This window comes from Notamacropus eugenii, chromosome 6, assembly GCF_028372415.1.
Source record: "Notamacropus eugenii isolate mMacEug1 chromosome 6, mMacEug1.pri_v2, whole genome shotgun sequence".
In the NCBI taxonomy this organism is placed as follows: Eukaryota; Metazoa; Chordata; class Mammalia; order Diprotodontia; family Macropodidae; genus Notamacropus; species Notamacropus eugenii.
Window position 1 is genome coordinate 184,953,697 of NC_092877.1, and position 26,019 is coordinate 184,979,715.

Below are 26,019 nucleotides of genomic sequence, written 5' to 3' on the forward strand. Positions count from 1 at the left end.
AAATTAATACTTGCTTAATAAATATTAATTATAATATTATAATATAAATATTAAGCATCAGTCAATTTCCTTTATTGTTCTACTAATACAGTAACACTCTAATAATTATTTCCAAATGAAGAAAATTGGTGTCTTTTGGGACACCAAATTGGTGTCTTTTGGGCTGGAGAAATACCCTGAGTTATGAGTTTTTTAATTTCTTTAAGATCTTGTCAGAAAAGCATTTCCGAAAAATATGTCACCAAAATATGTCCAAGAGATTAGATTTGTTGACTGACATTTTCTGTTGATATGAAAATAATGTCTTGGAGGAATAGCACATTAAGTTACTTTGGACCATTAATACATTTGATTTCCTTGCTATAAAATTTATAGCTATAATATTTTAAAAGTTGGAAGGACCTTTCAAAACCTTTTTAGTTCCTTCCCATTATATAGATGAAGAAACTGATGGCAAATAAATTGTCCAAAATGTTATGCTAATTCTTTATTAAATTTTACATTTGTACTGGTGTTTCCTTCAGCTACTTGTATTAGGTCGTAAAGGGGTGTTATAGTGTAACTACTGTGCTGAACCTCTTGAAACAATAGATATCTCTATCTCACCTAGCCTGGTAGTACAGTAGCTACTCACAGTCCTATCTATTATTGAAAACCATGGAAGCTTTGACCTTTTCCATTACCAACCTGAACCTTTTCACCTTTCCTGTGGAACACTATGAAGAGGGCCTTCCATATTAACGTTTAACGTTTGAAGTACACCAGATGTATTTAACCCAATTCAATTCAGAATTGCTGAGCTCAAGATAATTGATAAATGGATCGTTCTTACTTGGTAACTTAAATTGCAGATATACACCAATATCCAGGCTGGCCCTTATATTAAAGGTAAAATTATCTATCTCTATCTCTTTAGTAAATGCTTTTCCAATTCTTTCAAGGGTATTAATACCATTGTACATGATAGCACAAAAATGAATGATAATTATAGTAAGGCAATGGTACATGTCCCTCCATCATGGGAGTTATCACTACATCCTTAATTCCCAATATCCACTTTTGGATTTTCCAGTATTTTCTTTAATGAAGTGACAAGGTACTATTTTTGCTTCTACTATTACAGCTATACCTCAGCATCTTTAGTAAAATTTGGTGAGTAATCTAAAAGAGCACTTCTCAAACTGTTGGTCATGACCCATATATAGGGCTGCATAATTGAATGTGGAGATGTCACAAAAATTGGAGACAGTAAAAGGTTTCTGAAAGTATAGTGACAAAATTTAATTAAAATTAAATGCGTTATGAATCCAAGTTGTTTTTGGCCTCACTTACCTATGTTACATCATGCAACTTCACTGCAGCTTTAAATCTAAAAACACAGTATGCCCAATTGATAAATGGTCAAAGGATATGAACAGGCAATTTTCAGAGGAAGAAATTAAAGATATCTATAATCATATGAAAAAATGCTCTAAATCACTATTGGTTAGAGAGATGCAAATCAAAACAACTCTGAGGTACCACATCACACCTATAAGATTGGCAAACATGACAGAACAAGAAAATGATAAATGCTGGAGAGGATGTGGGAAAGTTGGAACACTAATTCATTGTTGGTGGAGCTGCGAGCGCATCCAACCATTCTGGAGAGCAATTTGGAACTATGCCCAAAGGGCTACAAAAATGTGCATACCCTTTGACCCAGCAATATCGCTACTAGGACTATATCCCCAAGAGATCATAAAAATGGGAAAGGGTCCCACATGTACAAAAATATTTATAGCAGCACTCTATGTAGTTGCCAAAAACTGGAAGTCAAGGGGATGTCCATCAATTGGGGAATGGCTGAATAAATTATGGTATATGAACGTAATGGAGTACTATTGTGCCATAAGAAATGATGAACAAGAAGACTTCAGAGAGGCCTGGAAGGACTTATATGACCTGATGCTGAGTGAAAGGAGCAGAACCAGGAGAACTTTATGCACAGCAACAACCACAGTGTGTGAGAGTTTTTTCTGGTAGACTTAGATTTTTGTTATAACACAAGAACTTCTTACCAAAAAAAAAAAAAAATCCCAATGGAGGATCTCAAGGCAAAATGCCTGCCACACTCAGAGAGAGAAATATGGAAGTCACTCACATATTGTAGCAGATCATGTTTGTGTATGTGTATGTGTTTGTGTATCATGTTCTGATTTGTTATACGATTTCTTTCATTTATCTTAGTCTGACTACATAGCATGACTATAGTGAAAATATACTCAATAGGAAAGTATATGTAGAATCTATACAGAATTGTATGCAGTCGTGGGGAGGGAGGGGGGTAGTGGGGAGTAGGTGGGGAGGGATAAAATCGCAATTGTATGGCAGTGATTGTTAAACATTACAAAATGAAAAAAAAAGAAAAAAGAAAAAAAAAACACAGTATGCACATTTTGCACTGTGGATGCTGTCACGTCATGCAATGCCAATGAATGCTACCATAAACACTACAACTCAGATTCCAGAGTTACGTTATAATTGCAGTATTTTTACAGAACATACAAAATAGTTAAATGAATTTTGTCTTGAAATACAGAAACACAATAATTATGGAAAAAACTTCTGATTTTTTTCTACTACCATTCTTTAGCATGTATCATTTTACCTTTTTATTGTATTGTGATAGAACATTTGAATTTTAGAAATGCTCTTATCTCCCTCTTTTACAGAAACAGTACGTATTTAATTGCAACAAGTAAAGACAAAATCCTTTATTAATATTTCTCCATCAACATTGCTGTACTTGTGTGTGACCATCATTTTTTAAAAATAAAGGATAAACAAATATAATTTCTTCCACAAAGCCATTGTTTTTATGTGAGAAATCATTAGAAATATCTGCTTATATTTTAGGGATAAAAGGTTTTGATTATGAATAAATGGATACATTTTGACAGAAGAGGTAAAAATATTGATGACAATATGGCAGAGTCTTCACTACCATGTTTTGGTACACCCAAATTAACAAGAAAAAGATAATACATCAAATCATTATTGTGATACGAATTTACTTCTAATAATGATGATAGTGTGGAAAAATTTCTTTGCATAATTTGTAATGAAGTTTTGGTTGCAGAGAGCATGAAACCAACCAATCTAAAAGGACATTTTAATACCAAACATGCAGCATAATACAATCATAAAGGAATATTTTGAATGACGTATAAAGTCTTCAAAAACAATGTTTCAAGAATTGGTTACTGTCAATGAAAAGTATTTATTTCATCATATGAAGTTTCTTATTTAAATATAAAAACTAAAAGTCTTTATGCATTAGAAGATCTCATGTTACCTGATGGTATTAAAATGTCAGAAATAGTTCATGGGGTTGAAATTCATGAAATTCCTTTTCTGAATGATACTGTTTCCAAAAACATTTCTGAAATTAGTAATGGCTAATTCCAGTACCTTATTGTCAGGCTTAAGGGCAGCCCAAAGATTGCAATTCACTGAGATGAAACAACTTATTTTTCTAACATCGCATAGTTTTTACTTTACATAACATATATTTGTGACAGTGTAGCATGTGTTCAGGGAGGACAACTACCTTTGGTGTGATGGGTGCTGCTCCCTTTTTGGGGGTCTTTCCAACTTTGGTGTTCACCTGTTCCACCCAACTCTCACCTGTGGCTCCAAGAAACTGCAGCATGTCCAGGAGTCACAACTGGGTAAACCATTTCAATAGACGGACCAAACCAGGTTGAGGGGAACCAATGGGTCTCAATCCTATTGATGAGTCAGTGGGGTGTCTACCCCAAACCTGTGAAGACTTCCTCTGGTGGAACAATTTGTTCCAACGACCGTGAAGATAGCTGAAACAAGCAATGTGGAGAGCTTAGACTTGGTTAGACACTGAAGATCCCAATGTCAGCCACTGCATCCTGAGCCATCGCCAGCCATCTTAACTCTGTCCTGCTACTGAACAATAATGACGCTGGAAGACTGAGGCTGACGACTTTGTGAAACTCTGCCTCACTTAAATCCAATTTACACACACATCAAAAGACATGATCCTTACCATTTTACCTCAAAATCCTGAGGCGACAGGCATGTGATGAAGCGGCAGGTGTGGATACACTGGGAGCTGTAGTCACAAGCCTGTACACAGGCAGCCCAAGCCATAGCATCATTTCTCACTGGATGCAGAAGTGGGACTTGGCAGCCCCATGGGTGTCTGAACAGTCTTTAAAGGATCATAGTGTTCACCTCCTAATATCCACGACAAATATTCATATGAATTATCAGTACCCAAACTGTGGTAGAGCATTCAGAGCTTATATTGGTTTGATCAAACACAGGTAGACATACAGAAACTTCACGTAATCATGGTGATGTCACTTTGGTCCTCGTTGAAAATGAAGGACAACAAGCATTTATGAAAGAAGCATACATGTGGAATTATTGTTTTATCACCTTTTGGAAGGGGACACAAGAAGGAAACATAGGTATTCTAAATTTCAGTTTTTCAAAAATGAATATCTAAAGTGGAAAAATTGCATTAAAGTCTGTACAGATGGCCCTGGAGCAAAGATGGGTGAGTATGTTGAATTTGTAGCAAAAGTTAAAGCTGGTGGCAATGAACATATCACTTTTACTCATTGCATGATCTATTGGGAGGCATTCATAGGCAAACACACACACACACACACACACACACACACACACACCAGAGTTAGATGTTGTGCTTTGTGATGCTATCAAAACCATTACCTTTATTAAAAACTATGCCTTTAACAGCTATTTGTTTTCAAACTTTTGAAAAACATGGACTCCAATTACAAAAGCTTATTATTTATAAAGCTGACTCTCAAGAGGGTGAAGTTTAAACAGATTTTGAAAATGAAAGGTGAAGTTGCTATACTTTTGTCTGAACAGAAAATTGATTTTATTAATTGTTTTCATAATGAATTATGGTTTTCAAAACCTTGTTATTTTCAGATATTTTCAAAAAAACTCAATTATTTAAACACGTCACTTCAAGAAAAACTATAGCATATATTAAAAGATAAAATTGAAAATTTTAATAAAAAACAAACAGAAGAATAGGGTGGAAAATGGTTTTTTATGAGTGTTTACAACTACAAATGAAAACGTAATTGAAAATAACCTTCCCAAAGATTTAAATAGATGAGGTAAAATTCGTCATCTGAAGTGCCTAGAGACATAGTTTCAGAAATACTTCCCTTCAAATTTTAATTAAAAAAACTAATTTGTGTTCATAAACCTTACTCAATTAAAATAAAATAAAAAACACATTAGTCATCTGCCATCAAAAGTGTAAGGAGAATTTGCTGAGTTACCAAGTATGTTTGTGTATATATATATATATGCAAATACCTGTGTATATGTTAACTAACATAACTATCTTTATCTGTATGTAAATTGCTTATTCAAGGATATAGTACAGTAGTTACAAGACATATATGATAAGAATTCACATCTAATCTTAGTCATTTAGGCTATTACTGTCTCTAAAATAATCTACTTTAATAAATTCAATAAATCTACTTCAAATCTGCTTCAATCTACTTCAATAAATAAATAATCTACTTCCCCAAAATAATCTACTTCAATAAATCTACTTCAAATATGCAGAAAAATCCTTTTCTGTTTGGGAGAATAGTACCTCCAAAATTAACTTCAGGCAAAATTAGAAAAAGCCTGATGCATTTGGAAACATTGATCAGAAAATAGATAAGACGGAAAAAAATCTGACCTAGACATGTATAGTTCAACTTTCAAAGCAATGTAGGCGTCAGTATCTCAAATAGATGTATAGCAAGCCTGTAGTTACATATTTATATTTGACAGAGCATTAACTACTTGATGAAAGAGTTCATTCTATTTTTTGAGTAACTCTGGTTATTATCACACTTCTCCATATGTTAAGTTTAACTTTGTACCCCTGACATTTTTAACTTTACTCTTCTGACCTTTTGTAAGCATACAAAATAAGTCTAATTCATATTTCATAGGATAATACTTCATATATTTAAAGATAGCTATAGTCCAAGTTGTCTTATTTCTTTAAGCAACACTAAATATCTTTAATTCCCTCAAGTTTGCACCGAATTCTGACCAGTAGGACTTGTTATATTTTTTTAAACAACCTTCACCAAACTATTCCACCAAAGTATTTACTGCATGCTAGCATGTTTACCACATTTTCTATACGATAAGTAAACAGTTTCATTTCCCAAGCAGCATTAAGCTATGAAATAATATGTCCTACATATTAAAATAACTCTTTTTACATATCCCAAGATACTCTCTTGGCCTAATGTCATACAAAAGATTAGAAGAGTATTAATTATTTTGGCACCAATGATGAAATGGGAGGATTTAGGCCTTTAGAGATGTACTAGCAAATAAGACTGTAAAAGCATTGTGAAATCTTCAAGAGGATTATATTGTATCACAAAACTTCCCCTGACCCTCTATCTACCTTAAGAATTCAAAATACAAGTTATCCAAGACAAGTAAAATAAAACAAAATCTCCACTGTGGGATTTACCCAACTTCTTCTACTATAATTCAAAAGGGCCAACTCCTTTTGAGGTCTTATTTGCAGAATACATTCCACATTCCTAGTTTTCACTTTACTGGAGAAGAACCTCCATGAACCTCATCTCAGATATAACCTGGAAATGAGTCCTGAAAGATTCCCATGGCAGGTCAATTGAACGTTAGTAGCAGGGAAGTTATCATTAGCATCCATACACATTAGATAGGAATTATTCTTCAGAAGTTTATCTTTGTCAAGAACAAGGTGAAATGAATTAAAACATACAAAACATAGTTTTGTCTTTCTTAGTCACATGACAAGCTAATTTAAACAAGTACTACTTAAAATAACATGTCATTTACGTGTGTATGTGATTCCTCAGCACATATTATCCAAGTGTAATAAAACAAACAAAACCCATTTCAGATGAATGAGACATTTCAATGTATTTATTACTATTTGTGTTTAATTATCCTGTGCCAATTAAAACCATTTATGAGATACAAGACACAGAAAATATTTAACTAGTGCCTTCAGTTTAGTTAAACAAATATTTATTTATCTCCTACTATGTACAGAGGTTTGTACCAGATTGTGGGGGGAAATGGGCTTTAATAAAATATAGTCTCAGCCGTTTTATCATTTACAGCAAAGTGTGGTTGAGAAAAATAAAATAGATGCAACAGAAATAATGCATATATTTAGAAGAGAGATAAATAAATTTTTATGTGAGATCTCAAGGGGAGAGGTTGTGATTGGGTACAACACCCTGGAAAAGTTTTGTGGAGGATAATTTTCTTGAGCTCAATTTTAAAAGATAGTTAGGAATTCAGCTTGTTATGAGAGAGGTACTGGGCTTCCAGTGTACATGAAATAGCATGACAAAAGGCATGTAGAGAGAAAAACCTGAAATATTAACACGTGCAATTTGGGTAGTGTTGAATTTATGTGAAGTAGAGTAATATGAAAAATGGTAGAAATACAGCCAATATGCATTAAATCATGACACATTAATACCAGGCAAAAACATTTTGTCAATATGCACAAATTGTAAGTCTGGAAAGTGGGAGAGTGAGTACAAAGAATAGTTTCATTTGATGTGAGAAAGAGCATCTAGAAGTAAGTAGTATGACCACATCTAGGCACAAAAAGGGGGCTTCTAGGTGGTACAATGGTTAGAAGACTGGGCTTGAAATCAAGAAGACTCATCTTTATGAATTCAAATCCAGCTTCTGACACTTATTAGTTATGTGAGCCTGGGCAAATCACCTAATCCTGTTTGCATTCAGTTGCTCATCTATAAAATGGAAATGAAATGACAAACTATTCTCTCTGCAAAGAAAAACTCCAAATGGAATCACAAAGAGTAGAGCATGAATGAAATGACTGAATAACAGTATGCACAGGAACTTTATGTAGGAACAGTGTAAACATGACTCCAAATGAGGAAAGAATGGTGATAGGAATACCTTTCCAAAACTGACTGTAAGACAGATTGACTCAAGACAAGTAGTAAGAACCTATACTAAGGTGGTAACCATCAGGATTCAAAGGAGAGGAGAAATCTTACTTAGATAAAATAGAAATTGGGACATGAGGTGAAGAGAGAAAATTAGCTCTAAAGATTTGGATGGGAAGCTGAATGATTGGTGGAGCTATGAAAAAGTATGATCAATAGGAGGAACAAATGTCAAGGGTGCTGGGCTAATTACAGTTTGAGATTTCTGGGAGATATTCAGGTAAAGCAGTCTCTAGGTATTTGAAAATACAGATGCAGAACATAGAAGAGAATTCAGGTAGTAAGGACTACTACAGATGTGATGACCAGTTGGCTACAAAATGATAATTGAATATATAGAAATGAATAAAATTGCTGAGGCAGAGAATAAATTAAAAAAATCAAAAGCTAAATGAATGGGATAAGATATAAGAAACCAGCAAAGGGGACAGATGTTTGGGAAGAAGAAAGAAGAAAACCTAAATTTGTATTTATTAAAAGAAATTCATTATAACTCTTTTAAATTCCCCTGCAGCTACAATCTAAGGCTATGTTTCTTTTTTTAAAATAAAATCCTTACTCATAAGAAGTTTTTCTTTTGTATAATATATGATTTTGTTAAACATACATTTTTTTCATTTCTTCTCCTTGCCATCTTTTTATTTGTCACTCTTTCTTTTTATTTTCATTTGCCCATCGATTGTTTCTTTATACGAAAAGAAACCAATATAATTTCAAGGGAGAGAAATTGGCTAATATTCACAACATTTAAGATTTCAGTGTCATTTATTTTATTCAGCTTCTGGACCAGTTTCAGTCTATATGAAATTACTAGCTAAAATGTTTTAATACACAATTTCCCTCCCCAAGTTATTATTTACCTGGTAACAATAAAAAACAATTTTGGTGATAAAAATTTGAATATGTGTGTGTTTCTGGAGTGGTCTACACTTGGAAAACATTTGAATCAATAGGCCAGCTCCCTGGGGCATGAATAAGTTGTGAAGCCCAGGATAAACGTAAACACAACAGATGGTTCCATAAACATAGTACTCATATGGCTGAGTACTGCATTTACATAGCCATCTGCTATGTTTACATAGCCTACCTTGGACACAGAAATCTTTCAATTTTAAGAAATTGTGGCACTCATTAGCAATTTTCATCAACCATTTATCACAGAAGCACAATATTGAAATATCTGGAAATATTCCCTATAATCATTCTTTACCTAAAATAACAATGAGTAATTTTTATGAAGATCTTTTAAATTAATTCCTGCATATTAAGCCAAGTCTTAGTACAAGTACTGCGTTTACATATCCATCTGTTTGTATTTACACAGTCAAGGACCCCTGGGGGACCAGAAAGTTCATCTGCAAAGATCATAATGTTTGTCCCTTTGCCACACTTGCCAATCAGTAGTAGGCATTAAATAATCAATTAAAACTTGTTAGCCAAAGTGGTTTGGTTCTCTTAACGTGAAACTTGTGGATTTAGGTCTAGGTTCAAAGGTTGTGTGAACCTTAAAAACTAAGAGAACACCAATTTCACCATTTTCTAAAATTCTTTGAGTGAAGAGAAAGTTTGCATTTTTAAATTTGGTTTCTCCATTTTATAAAAATGGAACAATAATATATCTTAACTTAAGTATTAAGATATGAGGTGGATAGCTGAAATAATGGTTGACAGAACATCCTCATTATTTCTACTCCCCTGTACCTCTAAATCTCCTTTTTACTTTTGTTCATTAATAAGGTAAATGTAAAACATAATTTATTTGTGTATTTGGTTAATATATGCACCCACCATTTTCTATTTACAACATTTCTCTTAGATTGTAAAAGTTTAGAAGACAAGAAATAGATTCGATTCAGTGTAGGTTCAAATATTTGAAGCTATTGAAATATATCGATATTTTTAGAAGGTATATGTATATTGCAAAATATTTTATTATGCAATGTTATATCATATTCAACAGCATTATATCATGTCATTTCATATCATGTAATATAATGCTAGTCACAAAGTCTATGGGCATGAAAATTGCCGCAGAGTGGTGGAGCTCAATAAATATCCCATGCCTACATCAGAGGTGGGCGAGAGTTGCTGAAAGTTGGAGACAAATCAGTCTTGTTCTTTTTAGGCTCTCCTGAGTACTAACTTCAAGACAGAAAATACAAGATGTTATCCTCTCTTCAGGGCCATGAAGGAAAAAAGAATTGAAATAAGTGGATATGTAGAACTTCATTTATGTGCTTATTCTCAGCTTGCTACACTAGATATTTTGTGTAATTTCCTTTTGTGTGAGATATGGGACTCTGTCTCTCCTGGCTATAACTCATTTTGAAAAGAACTACTTCAATCCATGTTGCTTGGAATATATTCTCATGTGTATACTTTCTCTGCTTTCTGGTTTTCTACTGAAATGTTTTCCCCAGTACTTGCTATGTGAATTCACCATAGCATTGATAGGAAAGAAGTCAGCCCTGGATATAAAGCTTAGAACCTTCTTTTTTAGAAATGATGATTAAGCGTTTAGATTGAATTAAAAAAAATACATGACCTAGTGTAATAACATTTGAGGGAGCAGATACATATAAATCTAGCCCAATACCTACTCTCTCTGATGAAAGCAGAGTTGAAGCTAGCCTATAGCCCCAACCTCTTTCTTTCTCTCCAGTAAGGATTTAAAGTCTCTCTTGGGGAAGAGTAGGGAAAGGAGATGCTGGAGATATCTATTCTTTCCTTGCTGCCTGAAAATCACATCAAGATATTTTTTCTATGTTTATATTACTGACGTTGGTATTGTTGTGATTGTGTTTGTTCAGTTGTTTTGATCATGTATAAAGATCAAAATGGGGTTTTCTTAGCAGAGATACTAGAATGGTTTGTTATATCCATCTCCAGCTCTTTTTCACAGATGAAGAATTGAAGCCAATAGGGTTAAGTAACTTGCCCAGGGCCAAACATCTAGTAAGTGTCTAAAGTTGGATTTGTACTCAGGAAGATGAATCTTCCTGACTCCAGTCCCAATACTCTACCCACTGTGACACCTATGTAGCATTTTATCAACTAGAAGCCATAATACAATACATTAGTTATATTATGCTATATGATAAATTGATTATACATATTAGGTTATGCCATGCCATATCCTATCTTGTCATACTATAGTATACCATGATATGTAATACATAACGTGTACATATTTAAATCAATTAACAGTTATTTATTAATTTTATATTTTGTGCCAGCAAAGGAGCAAAGCAGACAAAAATAATAATAAGCAGTTCTAGTTCTGGAGGCACTTACATTTTGCTGGGGGAATAGGTACATAAAAAGTATATAGTGCTTGCTTTGGCAGCATATAAACTAAAACTGAAATTATAGAGAGAAGCTTAGCATGACCCTTTTGCAATGATGACACACAAATTCATGAAGAATTCCATACTTTTAAAAATGAGTTATTTTAGAACAAATTGTGCACAACATAAAATAAGAATATAAACATATGCAAAAGAGATGACATTTAGAAATTAGCTTCCAAAATAAGATCCTTACTAGGTTTTATTTTCTGATTCAGAATCATACTCATTTCTCCTCAGTATACGAGTTTCTCCAAGTATTTCATCTGCGGAGTCATCACTATTAAAAAAGAACATCCCTTATTTACTCTAAGGCAGGTTGGGATGATGTGTGAATATTTACTGAAATCATGTGAAGAGAAAATTTTGAAGAGTATGAAGAAATATTGACTTCAAAACTCACAGAACAATATGATGCATTTGTGAAATGTATGCGTGATCAGATAATATGACAATATGGAGAACAGTCTGACAATTAGGTTTTATGAATCATACTTTCTGCATTTGTGGGCAGGCCAGCTCCCTGTTGAGTGGTTACAAGTGATCACAATTAAGACTTGGAGCAAAACCATATTTCCCCCACCTCCATCCCTTTAAAGACAAGTCATTTCAAATCTTTGACATTGTCAACAAGTCTTAGGCAGCAAGTGGTTTTTGAGCTCTTCCTGAGGTCTATACCACCTGGATATGAATTATTGCAACCTGTATTATTACCAGTGCCCTCATTTGATATATCGTTATAATTTGACTTCTTTCTAGAAAAGAAAGCAAACTCTTTCTAGAAAATGCCCTTTATTGGTTCTGAAAATAAAACTGTAGAATGACACTTTGGATTGAAATTAGTATGACTTTAATAACTGTGCTCTGCAACCAAGCTATAATCTATAATTAATAACTGGTAATGCAATCCCAGAGCAATTAAGCAAACAACTTGAAGCACTATCCGTAAAATAGTGAAGAAGTAGAGTTATTTCTGTATTTTAAGACTTTGGTGGAATAGATGTGAAGAATGAATTTATAAGATTTCTTGTTTTTGTAGTTTTTATTTATTGTCAGAATTAAAACAAATGTTTATTGTTGCATTTTTCAATTCATCATTTTATTGCCTTGTAGTCCTTTAGTTGAATTTAGTTGAAATTTAGTTGAATTTAGCTGAAAAAATAAAACTTTTGCTTGTAAAAAGTACATATACAGAATAAATATATGCACAATAAACATTAGATTACTGAATACCTGTTAGAGAGAAATAGTACTAGAAGTGGGGGGAGGGAAGCAAAAATACCTGTATTGAGTTGTGTCTTAAAGGATGTGAAAGATTCTATCTGACAAGGTGAGCAATAACTGCATTCAAGCTTTGGAAATGGCCACTGAATAGACACAAGGTCAAGATTTGGAGTATAGTGAGTGAGTGGCAGAATACTAGTTTTGCTTATAATAGTGGACCAGGTGGACTGGAATGTAGATGAAGATAAAAAGATAGATTAAAATCATACTGTGAAGGCTGTTATAAGCCAAACCATGGAATGTGCTGCAGTTTTGCTGTTGTTTTTGTTGTTTTGTTTTGGTTTTTCCTAGAGGCAATGGTGAACCACTGGGGTTTGCTGAATAAGGAAAATAACATTGACAGACCTGTTCTGTGCTTAAAGTAAACATCTGTTGCAGTTGTATGGACTATAGAGTGGAGTGGTGACATCCTTGAAACAGGAAGAGCAATGTCTATAGGAGGCCATTGTAGCTGTCTAAGGAAATAATGGGGAGAAACTGAACAGGTAATGGCTGCGGGGAATAGCAAGAAGAGGGGAGATCTTGGAAATATTTTAGAAATAAAAATGATAATGTTTGACAATTAATTCTATCTGTGAGGTGAATGAAAGCAAGGAGTCAAGGATAAATCCAAGTTACAATCCTAGGAAATAAAAAAGTGAGTCTTTGAAAGAAATAATGAAGTTCTCTATAAAGATAGATTTTTGGGAAAAGTTAAAGGGTTCCTTTATGACTGTGTTAAACTGGAGATGACAGTAGGATAGCCTGTTTTAAATGTGCAATAGAGAGTTGGAGATATAGGACTAGAGTTCAAGGTAGATAATGTAGATGAAAATATGAATTCTGAATCATCTACATGAAGATACTAATTAAATACATAGGAAAGAATTAGGTCCCACTTCTAATTAAGTAGAGAGGAAAAAAGAGAATAAAGTCCTGTATATAATCTTAGGGAACAACCAGATTTGGGAGTTATAATATAGGTGACTAGGTAGTAAAGGATAATAGAGGGAGTGTTAAGGAGAGTGGAGGAAAAGCAGGAGAGAGTGTCATGAAAGCCTAGAGAAGAGACAAGATGACAAAAAGAAGAAAATGAAGTTGCCTCACCTCTTCCTAGTTTCCCTTGGAACCAATGTTAAATTGAGCCTCTCAACAGATTCTTGAGTGACAGACCCTACAAAAAAGAAAAAGTGAAACGATTTTCCAGCTTAAGATAACTTAGGGCTTCATGAAAGGATGGCCTCACTTACATAAAAGGAAAGTGCAGAACAGCACAGGTGGTGTCTGGGCAAGCCAGTGGGACGCTCTTAGCCACAGCACAAATCAGCAACTGATGTCCTATAATCCTACCTCAGCAGAGCAGACCACTTTGAAAGCAGGCCAGGTGTGAGGCCTTCAGCCACAGCACAGAAAGAAAATTGTCAGCCCCAAAACCCAAGCAACAAAAGGAACATTTAGGCCTGGTAACTCCAGTACAGTAAGCAAATCACCAGCATCTGGGTACCCAGTTCGTAAAACGAATGACTTTAATTAAATTAAAATGAAAGGGAGAAACAGTGAAGGAAAACAAAACAAAACATATCAAAAGAGAAAATAGTCTGCTTCATTCTGTATTCTATCTTTATAGTTCTTTCCCTGGATGTGGAAGGCATTTTGTACCAGGAGTCTTTTGAAAAGTTTTTAGGTCCTTGGATTGCTGATAGGGATGTCTATCCAAAATAGCCTTCTCACACTGTGACTCTTACGGTGTATAATGTTCTTCTTGTTCTGCTCACTGCATTAAGCATCAGTTTATATAAGTATTTAGAGGTTTTTCTGAAGTGCTCCTGTTCACCATTTCTTATAGCACAATAGTATTCCACTTTATTCATATACCACAATTTCTTCAATCATTCTGCAGTGATGAGCATTTCCTCGATTTCCATTTCTTGGCCACCATAAAAAGAGCTGCTATAAACAGTTTTATTTGTACATGTAGGTCCTTTCACCCATTTTTATGATCTCTTTGAGATACAGCCCTAGAAATGTTGGGAGAAAGGGTAAGCACGTTTTTATACCCCTGTGGGCATAGTTCCAAATTGTTCTCCCTAAGGGTTAGATCAGTTAACAATTCCACCAGCCATGAATTACTTCTGTTCACAGTGCCCAATATCTTCTCCAACATGTATCATTTTCCTGTTTTATCATGTTATCTGACTTGATTTGGTACCTAAAAGTTGTTTTGATCTGCATCTCTAATCAATAGTGATTTAGAACATTTGTTCTTGACTATAAATAGCTTAATTTCTTCCTCTGAAAAATGCTTGCTCATATCCTGTGACCATTTATAAATTTGGGAATGGCATGAATTCTTGTAAATTTGACTCAATTCGCGTTGTATTTTAGAAATGAGGCCTTTATTACAGACACTAGTTGTAAAAAAAATTTTCCACAGTTTTCTACTTGCCTCCTATTCTTGGTTGTATTGGCTTTCTTTGTGCAAAAACTTTTTCAATTTAAAGTAATCAAAGTTATCAATTTTGCATATCATAATATTCTCTACTTCTTGTTTTGTCGTAAATTGCTCCATTCTGTATGAGTCAGAAAAACCATCTAATCCTTGTTCCACTAATTTGTTTATACTGTTAGCCTTTATACCCAGATCAAATAACTGTTTGGGCTTTATTCTGGCATACTGAGGCAGAAATTAAGCTATGAACAGTTTCTGTTACACAATTTTCTTGTTTTCCCAAAAATTTTTGTCAAACATGGATTTCTTATCCCAGAAGCTGAGTTCCTTGGATTTATCAAACAATAGACTGTTATTATCATTTCGTACTGTGTCTTTCGGATGTAACATATTTTACTGATCTACCCCTCTGTTTCTTAACAAGCAACAAGTGATTTTGATGACTGCTGCATTATGGTAAAATTTGACATCTGGTATGGCTAGGCCACCTTTGCTAACTGTACTTTTTATTAATTCTCTCTATATTCTGAACATTTTTTTCTTGCAGATGAATTTTGGTATTATTTTTCTAGGTATACAAGCTAATTTTTGGTAGTTTCACTGGTATGGCACTGAATAAGTAAATTAATTTAAGTAGAATTTTTGTTTTTGTTACATTAGCTCTACCTATCCATGGGCAACTGATATTTTTCCAGCTATTTAGATCTGAATTTATTAGTGCAAAAAGTGTTTTGTAATTGTGTCCCTAAAGTCCCTGAGTTGTTTTTGGCAGGAAGACTCCCAAGTAACTTTAAATGGGATTTCTCTATCTCTTTCTATTATGCTTTTTCTGTGTTTGTCCTTCATTGCCGAAGAAGTCATGTCAGAGAAATGACATGACTTGCACTTGACTTTGTTTTGAGTGACAGAGGGCTGTGCAGGTCACCATCCTCACTTCTCCTCCAGAGTCATCTGAATCCGGTGACCATATATTCATCAGAAAGATTGGAGATGACCTAGGATGAGGCAATTGGGGTTAAGTGACTTGCCCAAGGTCACACAGCTAGTGAGTGTCAAGTGTCTGAGGTGAGATTTGAATTCAGGTCCTCCTGACTCCTGCACTGATGCTCTATCCACTGCACCACCTCTGTGCTTAGCCCTCTTTGAATATGATTTTTTTAGTAATATATAGAAACACAGATGATTTATGTGAGTTTATTTTGCATTCTGCAACTTTCCTAAAGTTGTTTATTATCTCAAGTAGTTACTTCTATTATTCTCTAGGATTGTATACATATGTGTATGTATATATATATATATACACACACACATATGTCTATCATTATATCATCTGCAAAGATTGATGACTTAGTTTTTTCTTTGCTTATTGTAATTCCTTCAATTTTATTCTCTTGTTGCTAAAGCAAACATTTCTAGTACCATATTGAGTAACAGTGGTGAAAATGAACATCCTTGTTTACCCTTCGTCTTACTGAAAATGCGTCTTGCTTATTCCCATTACATAAAATGCTGGCTGATGGTTTTAAGTAGATGTTACTTGTCCTTGTAAGGAAGGCTTAATTTATTCCTATGCTCTCCAGTGTTTTCAATAGGACTAGTTGTTGTATTAGGTTTGAAGCAACATCTTATAACATATTGCACAGCAAACTCCAAATGGATTCATGACATAAGAAGAAAAGGTGATATCTTAAAAGAATGGGTGCATAAGGATGATACTTTTTGTAACTGTGGCTAGGGGGAGAATTCTCACCTAAACAAAGTGTGGGCATGACCATAAAAGATAAATATGACTATTTTGATGACATAAAATTGCAAAATATAAACAATTAGGAAAGAAACAATAGACTAAATATTTACAGCAAATTTCTCTTTTAAAGAAATGATATCCAAATCATATTAAGAATTGACAGAAACTTACAAGAACAAGGACAATTCCCTCAAGAGATAAGTGACCATAAGATATCAACAGGCTGTTTTTCAATGAAAAAATCATATAAACATGCTACTAATTTTCAATATTGATGAAAAAATTCAAACTGAAACAACCTGGAGGTTCTGCATTCAATCCATTTGATTGGGAAAAACAATGACAAAAGAGGAAAACAGCTACTGCTGGAGGAACAGAGACAGCTATGTGGTACAGTGGAGTCAGAAAAACATGAGTTCAAATTTAGTTTAAGGCACTTACTATTTCTATGACTTGGACAAATCATTTAGCCTCTTCCTACCTCAGTTTCCTTGTCTGTAATATGAGGATAATTAATGAAAAAAATTCCTCTCAGGGTAGTTGAGAGGATCAAATTAGACAGTGATTGCGAAGTGCCTTGCAAATCTTAACGTTCTTTATAGATGTTAGCTGTTATTATTAATAGCTTGTTGGTAGAGCTATGAATTGGTGTAACCATATTGGAGCTTTCCCTCCAACCTCGCTAAATCATACTTGTAGCAAAAACCATTCATATGCATAAGATAAGGATGACAATATTTTTTATAGCAAAAAAAAAAAAAAGAAGCAAACTAAAGGGATGCCTATCAGTGGAAGAAGACCTGAATAAATTATGTCATATAAATGTAATAGAAAATTATTACACGTTAATAAATGTGGTGAATCTGAAGAATTCAGGGAACTATGGAAAGACTTGTATGAAATAAACAGAACCAAAAGGAAAATGGACATGAGAACACAATGATAACTGACCAGATTTGGATGATGAAACCTACTCACTTCTGTCTTTAGGGCAAAAATGAAATCAATTTGAGGTAAGAAAAGATTCAGTCTTAGACATGGTCATAGTGTTCATCTATTTTGTTGACTGCACATATTTGTCATAAGGTACCATATTACTTGGTACAAGTAAAGGTGCCAAGGTAAGCTAGACATGAAAAAAGCATCAATGAGATTTTTTAAAGCGTTCTTTAGAAAATAAAAAAAAATGTGCAGAAGAGGACAGAGTCAAAGTGATTTTGTTATGACCTCGTAAAGATTTCTTTAAAAATTAGTACGAAACAGATTTTGATACTTCCATATGTGTGTATACATATATATGTACATATAATACCTATTTCCTTTTCATTGCAACAATAAATGGTTGTTTTTGTTTATAATTGGCAATAAAAATTGAGCACTGAAGATAAAATAAAAAAGTAATCTAACTTCAAAATTAACAAGAAAGAAGTTGAAGAAGTAAATAGAATTGCCAAAAAGGTAGACATGATACACCTCTGGAGAAAAATGAATGGGAATAGAAAAGAATATTCCTTTTTCTTCAGTGGTACATGGCACATACGCAAAATTTGACCATGTACTAGGTCAAAAAATCCTCATAATCCCGTAAAGAATGGAAGAAATATTAAATGCGTTCTTTCTAGATCATAATTTAATAAAAATTATAAGTAATTCGTGTCTATGGAAAGATAAAAAATTCATTAAAAACTAAATAACGTAATTCTAAAGAATGAGTGGGTCAAACAACAGCTCATAGAAATAATAAATTCATTAAAAAGAATGACAATAATGAGACAAACTACCAAAACTTATGATAACCAGTGCAAGCATTTCTTAGAGGAAGTTTTATGTCTTTGAATGTTTGCGTGAATAGCATAGAGAAAGAGGAGATCCATTAATTGAGCATGCAGTGGAAAAAGTAAGAAAAAAGAATAAATTTAATATTCCCAATTAAATATGTATTAGAAGTCCTGAAAATCAAAGGAGAAATTAATAAATTTTTAATTAAAGAAATTATTGAATTAATAAGAAAAACTAAGAGTTGGTACTATGAAAAATACACAACTGATAAACCTTTGGTCAACCTGATTTAAAAAGGAAAGAATACCAAATTACAAATATGAAAACCGAAAAGTGTGAATTCACCTCTAATGAAGAAGAAATTAAAACAATAATTAGAAATTCCTTGCACAACTATATGCCAATAAATCTGAAAATCTTAGTGAAACGAATGCCTATTTACAAAAATATGAATTGCCCAGAATAAAAGAAGAGGGAGTCAAATACTTAAATAACCCTGTATCAGAAAAAAAAAAAATTGAGCAAGCCATCAATGACCTCCTTAGGAAAAAAAAAGTCTCCAGGACCAGATGGATTTATAGGCAAATTTTACCAAACATTTAAAGAACAGTCAATTCCAATACTATATAGATAATTTGGGAAAATTTGTGAAGAAGCACTTCCACTGAATTCTTTTTATAGTAAAAATATGGTGCTGATACCTAAACTGAGAAGAGTCAAAACAGAGAAAGACAATTATACACCAATTTCCCTAATGAATATAGATCTATAATGAATATAGATCTAATTTCAAATTAGATATTATACAAATATTGCAGCAATTTATCACAAGAATTATATGCAATTTGTTTAAGTAGTATTTATACAAAGAATGCAGGACTGGTTCAATATCAGGAAAACTATAAGCATTATCGATCTTATCAACAACAAAACTAATAGAAAACATGATTATCTCATTAGATGCAGAAGATACTTTTGATAAAATACAAAACCCATTCCTATTTAAAACACTGTAGAACATAGGAATAAATGGGATCTTCCTTAAACTATTAAGTAGTATCTACCTAAAACTATCAGGAAACACCATATGTAATGGGGGTCAACTAGAACCATTTTCAATAAGATCAGAGGCGGAACAAAAATATCTGTTATTACAACTGTTATTCAATATGATACAAGAAATGTTAATTTTAGCAATAAGAGAATAAAAAGTAATAGGATAAATTAGAATAGGCAAAGAAGAAACAAAACTCTCATTCTTTGAATATGATATCATGATATCCTTAAAGAATGCTAGAGATCCAAGTAAAAAACTACCTGAAGTAATAAAAAACTTTAGCAAAGTTGTAGGATATAAAGTAAACCCACACAATTCCACATACATCACCAGCATTTCTATATATTACTGACAAAGTCCAATAGCAAAAGATAGAAAGAGAAATTCCTTGACATTACTGTAGACATTATATAATATTTGGGAGTCTACCAACCAAAACAAACCCAGGAACTATATGAACACGATTGTAAAACACGTTTTACACCAATAAAATCAGATATAAAAAATTAGAAAAATATCAGTTGTCATCAGTAAGCCAAGGTAACAAAATAAAATTAATTAATTAATTCATTCGTTCATTTACTTAGTCAGTGCCATACCAACAAAACAACCAAAAAAATTTGGTGAGCTAGAAAAAATAATAAGAAAATTTATCTAGAAGGACAAAAGTCCAGAATGTCAAGGAATTTAATGAAAAGAAATGTAGAGGAAGGTGGCCTAGCTATACCAGATCGTAAATTGTTTTATAAAGTAGAAATAATCAAAATCACTTGGTGCAGGCCAAGAAATATAGAGGAAGATCAGCGGAATAAGTTAGGTGCACAGGACATAGTCAATGACTCTAGCATTCTCCTGTTTGAAAAACCCAAGGACAGCACCTTCTGGAAAAAGAATGCGCTGTTTGAGAAATATTGATGAGAAAACTGGAAAAATCATGTGGAGGAAACTGGGCATAAACCAATGCCTGTAACCTTATACTAGAAAAGGTTCAAATGGGTATGATCTAGCTCTAAAGGCAGATACTAAAAATAGATTAGTGGGGAGGAATAATATATTTGTCAGATTTATGGAGACTAGAGGAATTTGTGACCAAACAAGAAACAGAGAACATTATGAAATGGAAAATGGATAATTTGGATTACATTAAATTTAAAAAAAATTCAACAAACAAAGCCTCTGTAACCAAGATTAGGAGAGAAGTAGAAAACTGGGAAGGAATTATTACAACTAACATCTGAAATAAACCTCGTTTCCAAAATATGTAGAGAAGTGAGTCAACTTTACAAGAATACAAGCCATTCCCCAATGGATAATTGATCAAAGAGTATGAACAAGCAGTTTTCAGAGAAAGAAATTGAAGCTATCTATAGTCGTACGAAAAAATGATCTAAATCACTATTGATTAGAGAGATACAAATCAAAACAACTCTGAGGTACCACATCACGCCTATCAGATTGGATAGCCTAGCAAAACAGGAAAGTAATATGTGTTGGAGAAGGTGTGGGACAGTTGGAACACTAATTTATTGCTGGTAGAGTTGTGAGCTGATCCAATCACTCTGGAGAACAATTTGGAACTGTGGCCAAAGCGCTACAAAAATGTACCTACCCTTTGACACAGCAGTTCCACTTCTAAGGCTCTATCCCAAAGAGATCACAAAAATGGGAAAGAGAACCATATGTACAAAAATATTCATAGCAATTCTTTTTGTGGTGGTCAAGACCTAGAAAGCAGTAGGAATGTATGTGTAGAACTCATATGAGGTTGCACATAATCTTGGGGTTGGAGGGGGAAGAGAAGGGCAGGAAATTTGGAGCTTATGGAAGTGATTGTTGAAAACTGAAAACAAAAAAAAAATTATAAATTTAGGGAAAAAGAGAGGATAGGAAGCTACATCTTGTTAAAAGATACATAGATAATGAATTAATACCAATACTAAACATACATGTGTATATCATCTTAATTCTTATTGCAGAAATTAAGCAAGTTATAAGAAGAAATAGACAAGAAAACTATTCTAGTGGGAAACCTCAACCTCCGTCTCTCAACTAGACAAATCTATCCATAGAATAAATAAGAAACAAGTTAAGGAGGTAAATCGAATTTTAGAAATGTAAGATATGGCATAACTCGCGAGAAAATTGAATGACTGTAAAAAGATATAACCTTTTTATTATGGTTCATTGAAACTACACAAAAATTTACCATGTACAAGAGCACAAAAATCTCACAGCCAAATGCAGAAAGGAAGAAATATTAAATGATTTTTTTTGAGATCACAGTAGAGTAAGCATTTTTGGCAATAAATGGACAATGGAATGATTGACTAAAATTTAATGGAAACTAAGTAACACAGGCATAAAGAATGAGTATGTAAAAAATAAATCATAGAAACAATCAATAATTTCATCAAAAAAGAATAACAGGAAAAATAGAACAATCCAAAACTTATGGGAGGTAGGCAAAGAAATTCTCAAGGGAAATTTTTATTTCTGTAAACACTCAGAAGAATGAGATAAAATATAATAAGACATCAATGAATTGGGCGTGCAACAAGAAAAGCTAGGGAAAGAACAAATTTAAAGTCCACAGTTAAATAACAAATTAAAAATTCTAAAAATCAAAAGAGGTTAATAAATTTTAAACTAAGAAAACTATTGAATTAATAAATAAAACTAAGGTTTGGTTTTACAGACAACAATGAAACTGATAAATATTTGAATAATCTGATAAACATAGAAAGAAAAAAACATGAGTATCAAAAATTAAAAATGTGAATTCACCAAAGGGACAATTAAAAGAATGATTACTACTTATTTTCCCCAGCTATATGACAATAAGTCTTATAATTTAAGTGAAATGGAATTATATTTACAAAAATATTGACCTTATTAATAGAAGAGGAAATAAAAGTTACTTAACGAAAATTTAGTAAAAAAAAAGGAATTGAACAAGCCATTAATGAACTCTCTAAGGAGGATGGATGGGGGGCAATCACCATGGAAAAAAGGATTTCCAAGTGAATTCTGCCAGAAATTTAAAGAACACTTTATTCAAATGCTGTATAAACTACTTGGACAAATAGTTGAAGAAAATGTACCAACACACGATTTTTAAGTGACTTATATGGTGCTGATAGCTAAACCAGGAAAGGACAAATGAGAAAAAGAAAATTATCAAACAATTTCCTTGATGAATATAGATGCAAAGTTTTTAAGTGCAATATCAAGGAGATCACACCGATTAATCCCAAGGACAATACACTATGGAATTTATAACAGGAATGCAGCACTGAGTAAATATTAGGAAAATTATTTGAATAATTGACCATATCAATGACAATGTTAAAAGAAAACATATTAATATTTCAATACATTCAGGAAAAGCTTCTGACAAAAATAAAGCATGCATCACTATTAAAAACAGTAGAGAGCATAGTAATAAGTGAAATTTTCTTTAAAATAAGAAGTGGCATTCTTCTAAAACAAGAAACAAGCATTACATATAATACAGATATGCTTAGAATCTGTCCCGATAAGATCAGGGGTCAAATAAGGAGGCTCATTATCATCAATATTATTCCATATATACTAGAAATGCTGTTCTTTTTTCAAAAAGAGAACAAAAACAAATTTAAAAAAATCAAAATAGGCAGTGAGAAAACAAAGCTGTCACTCTTTGCAGATAATATGACAGTAAGCCTAAAGAATCAATTAAAAACTTACCTGAAATCATTAAGAATGTTAGCAATAGTGAGTGTTGAAAATCACTTTTGGAAAAAATTATTAATAGGGGAAAGAGAGAAAGTAGCTTAAGAGAAGGTATTAACAGTAAGGATAGAAGGGATATTTTGAGTGAATAACTCCATATTAATTAGAATTTTTCTCATAATCACTTTGAAATATTCTACTACACGCCTCTCCACTGTAACCCCAAGTCTAGTGATGCACCTTTATATGGCTGAATTATATAAGTTTGTCAGTTGGACAGAACATAACTACAAACATCAACTGTAGCGGGTAAGATTTACATCATATATTTCTACAACTCTTGCAATCTTATAATTTCAAATTCATCAGTCTCAGTTGCAAATCCTCCTTGAAAGATATTTGAAATATATTTTAGCTATAAAGGCGGTGTCTAGGAAACTATTCAATTTAAATGTGTGGGATATTGTGGCAGTTCTGGAGTATGCCCATTCCAGTATGAAAAGAAGTATTCTCCATGTTTGCAGAGATAATCTGAATCTAACTAATTCTTCCACCTTTATCTCACGTTATTTTTCTTCACATGTTCTACTTCCTAGACCACTCAGCATTCCACTATCTCCCTCTAATATTGGCAGAAGAGGTACGTACCCCTTTCCTGGAATTAAGTGACTTCTTGAGTTTCCTTTTTTGGATCCTTATCTTCCTTCAAGTATCAAATGTTTGGTGAAGCCTTCCCTGATCCTACACTATACTTGGACATTGAGTCATTCCTCAAATTTGCGTGTATTTTTGTACATTTGGCACATATCCCTTCCCCTACTAGATTGTAAACTCTTTAAGTTTATGGTGGGTTTGTGTCTGTTTCTCAATGCCTAGCACAGTGACTTTCAAATAGTAGATGCTTAAAAATTGCCGAATGAATTAAACAGAGGCAGTAATTTCCTGATTTGCTGCATGCTTCAAGTAAAATTGCAGTTTCTGTTTATTTTACTTTTTTTAAAATTTGTATTTATTTTAAATAGTCTTTTATTTTTTTCATTTTGCATTCCAAATTCCCACCCTCTCTTCCACCTTTCCCTCACTCCCTGAGAAAGCAAGTTACAAGATCTCAATTATACATGGGAAATCATGTAAAACATGTTATCAGTATATCAAATAAAAGTAAAAATATGTGAGAAAATTATACTTCAATTTGCACTTAGAATTCGTCCATTCTCTCTCTGGAGATAGATGACATTTTTTCATCATAAGTCCTTTGAAGCTGTCTTAGATCACTGTGATATGATTTTTCTACTTATTTTTAAAAATGAAAATAACTAGTGTTTTATGTTTTATAATAAAACCAGTTTCCCATTTGATTCAATTTGTTCAACGGTTTTCTTACTTTCAATTTTTTAAATGTATCCTTTGATTTTCAGCATTTTCAATTTGGGGTTTAATTTGTTCTTTTTCAATTTTCTTAGTTACAGGCCTAATTCACTGACCTCCTCTTTCTCTACTTTTATTGATGTAAGCATGTAAAGACATAAAATTTCTCCTTGGTACTGTTTAGCCTGTATTACATAAATTTTGTATGTTGTCTCATTGTTGTCATTCACTTTAATGAAATTATTGATTGCTCTTATGATTTGTTCTTTGATTCCCTCATTCTTTCAAACTAGAATATTTAGTTTCCAATTAATTTTTAATCCCCATTTCCATGGCCTTTTAATTAACTTAAATTGGATTGCGTTATAATATTAAAATGATGCATGTAATATTACTGTCTTTTTGCATTGGGTTTTGAGGTTTTAATGCCATAACACATAATACATTTTTGTGACTTGTCCACGTACAGCTGATAAAAAGTATACTTCTATCTATTCTCATTCAGTTTTCTCCAAAGTTCTATCATATTTGACTTTTCAAAAAGTTTTTGCATCTCCTTTACTTCCTTCTTGATTTTCATTTTGTGTAGTTTTACCATCTATTTTCTCCTTTAACTCATTTAATTTCTTCTTCAAAATGTGAATGTTATACCATTGGGTTCATATATTTAGAACTGTATTATTTTGTTGTCTATGGAACCTTTTAGTAAAATGTAGTTTTCTTATCTCTTTTAAGTAGATTTTCTTTTACTTTCCTTTCTGTGAGATCATGATTAATATTCCTACACTTTTTACTTTCACTGTAGCATAATAGATTATTTTTTTCTGTTTCCAGTGTGTTTTATGTAAACATCATATTTCTGGAATCTGATTGTTTTTTCATCCATTCTGCTAACTTCTACTTCAGGACTGAATTCATCCCATTATCATTCCCAATTATGATTATTAACTATGTTTCCTTTTCTCCTATTTCCCCCATCTTTATCCTTCTCTCTCTCTCCCCTCTTCCAAAATTTTTCTTTTTCTGCTTCTGATCACTGCCTCCCTTAATAAACCCTTCTATTGGCTCCTGACCCCTCTTATTCCTTCCACTCCTACTTTCCTCTAGGGTAAGATAGATTTTTATACTCAAATGAGTGTGTGTTTGTGTTATTCCTTCTTAGAGACAATTACAATGAAAATAAGGTTAAAGTGTTGTCTGACAATCTGCATCTTTCTCTCTCCTGTTTA

The 26,019-nt window shown here is 32.9% G+C and overlaps 1 non-coding gene and 1 pseudogene across 1 annotated transcript; both read left to right on the plus strand.

Annotated features, from left to right (window-relative positions):
* Positions 1-26,019, plus strand: part of LOC140512212 (pyruvate kinase PKM pseudogene) — a 107,881-nt pseudogene that overhangs the window by 58,154 nt on the left and 23,708 nt on the right.
* On the plus strand, positions 11,400-11,506 carry LOC140513006 (U6 spliceosomal RNA). The gene has a single exon (XR_011970049.1). It is a non-coding gene; the product is annotated as a U6 spliceosomal RNA (small nuclear RNA).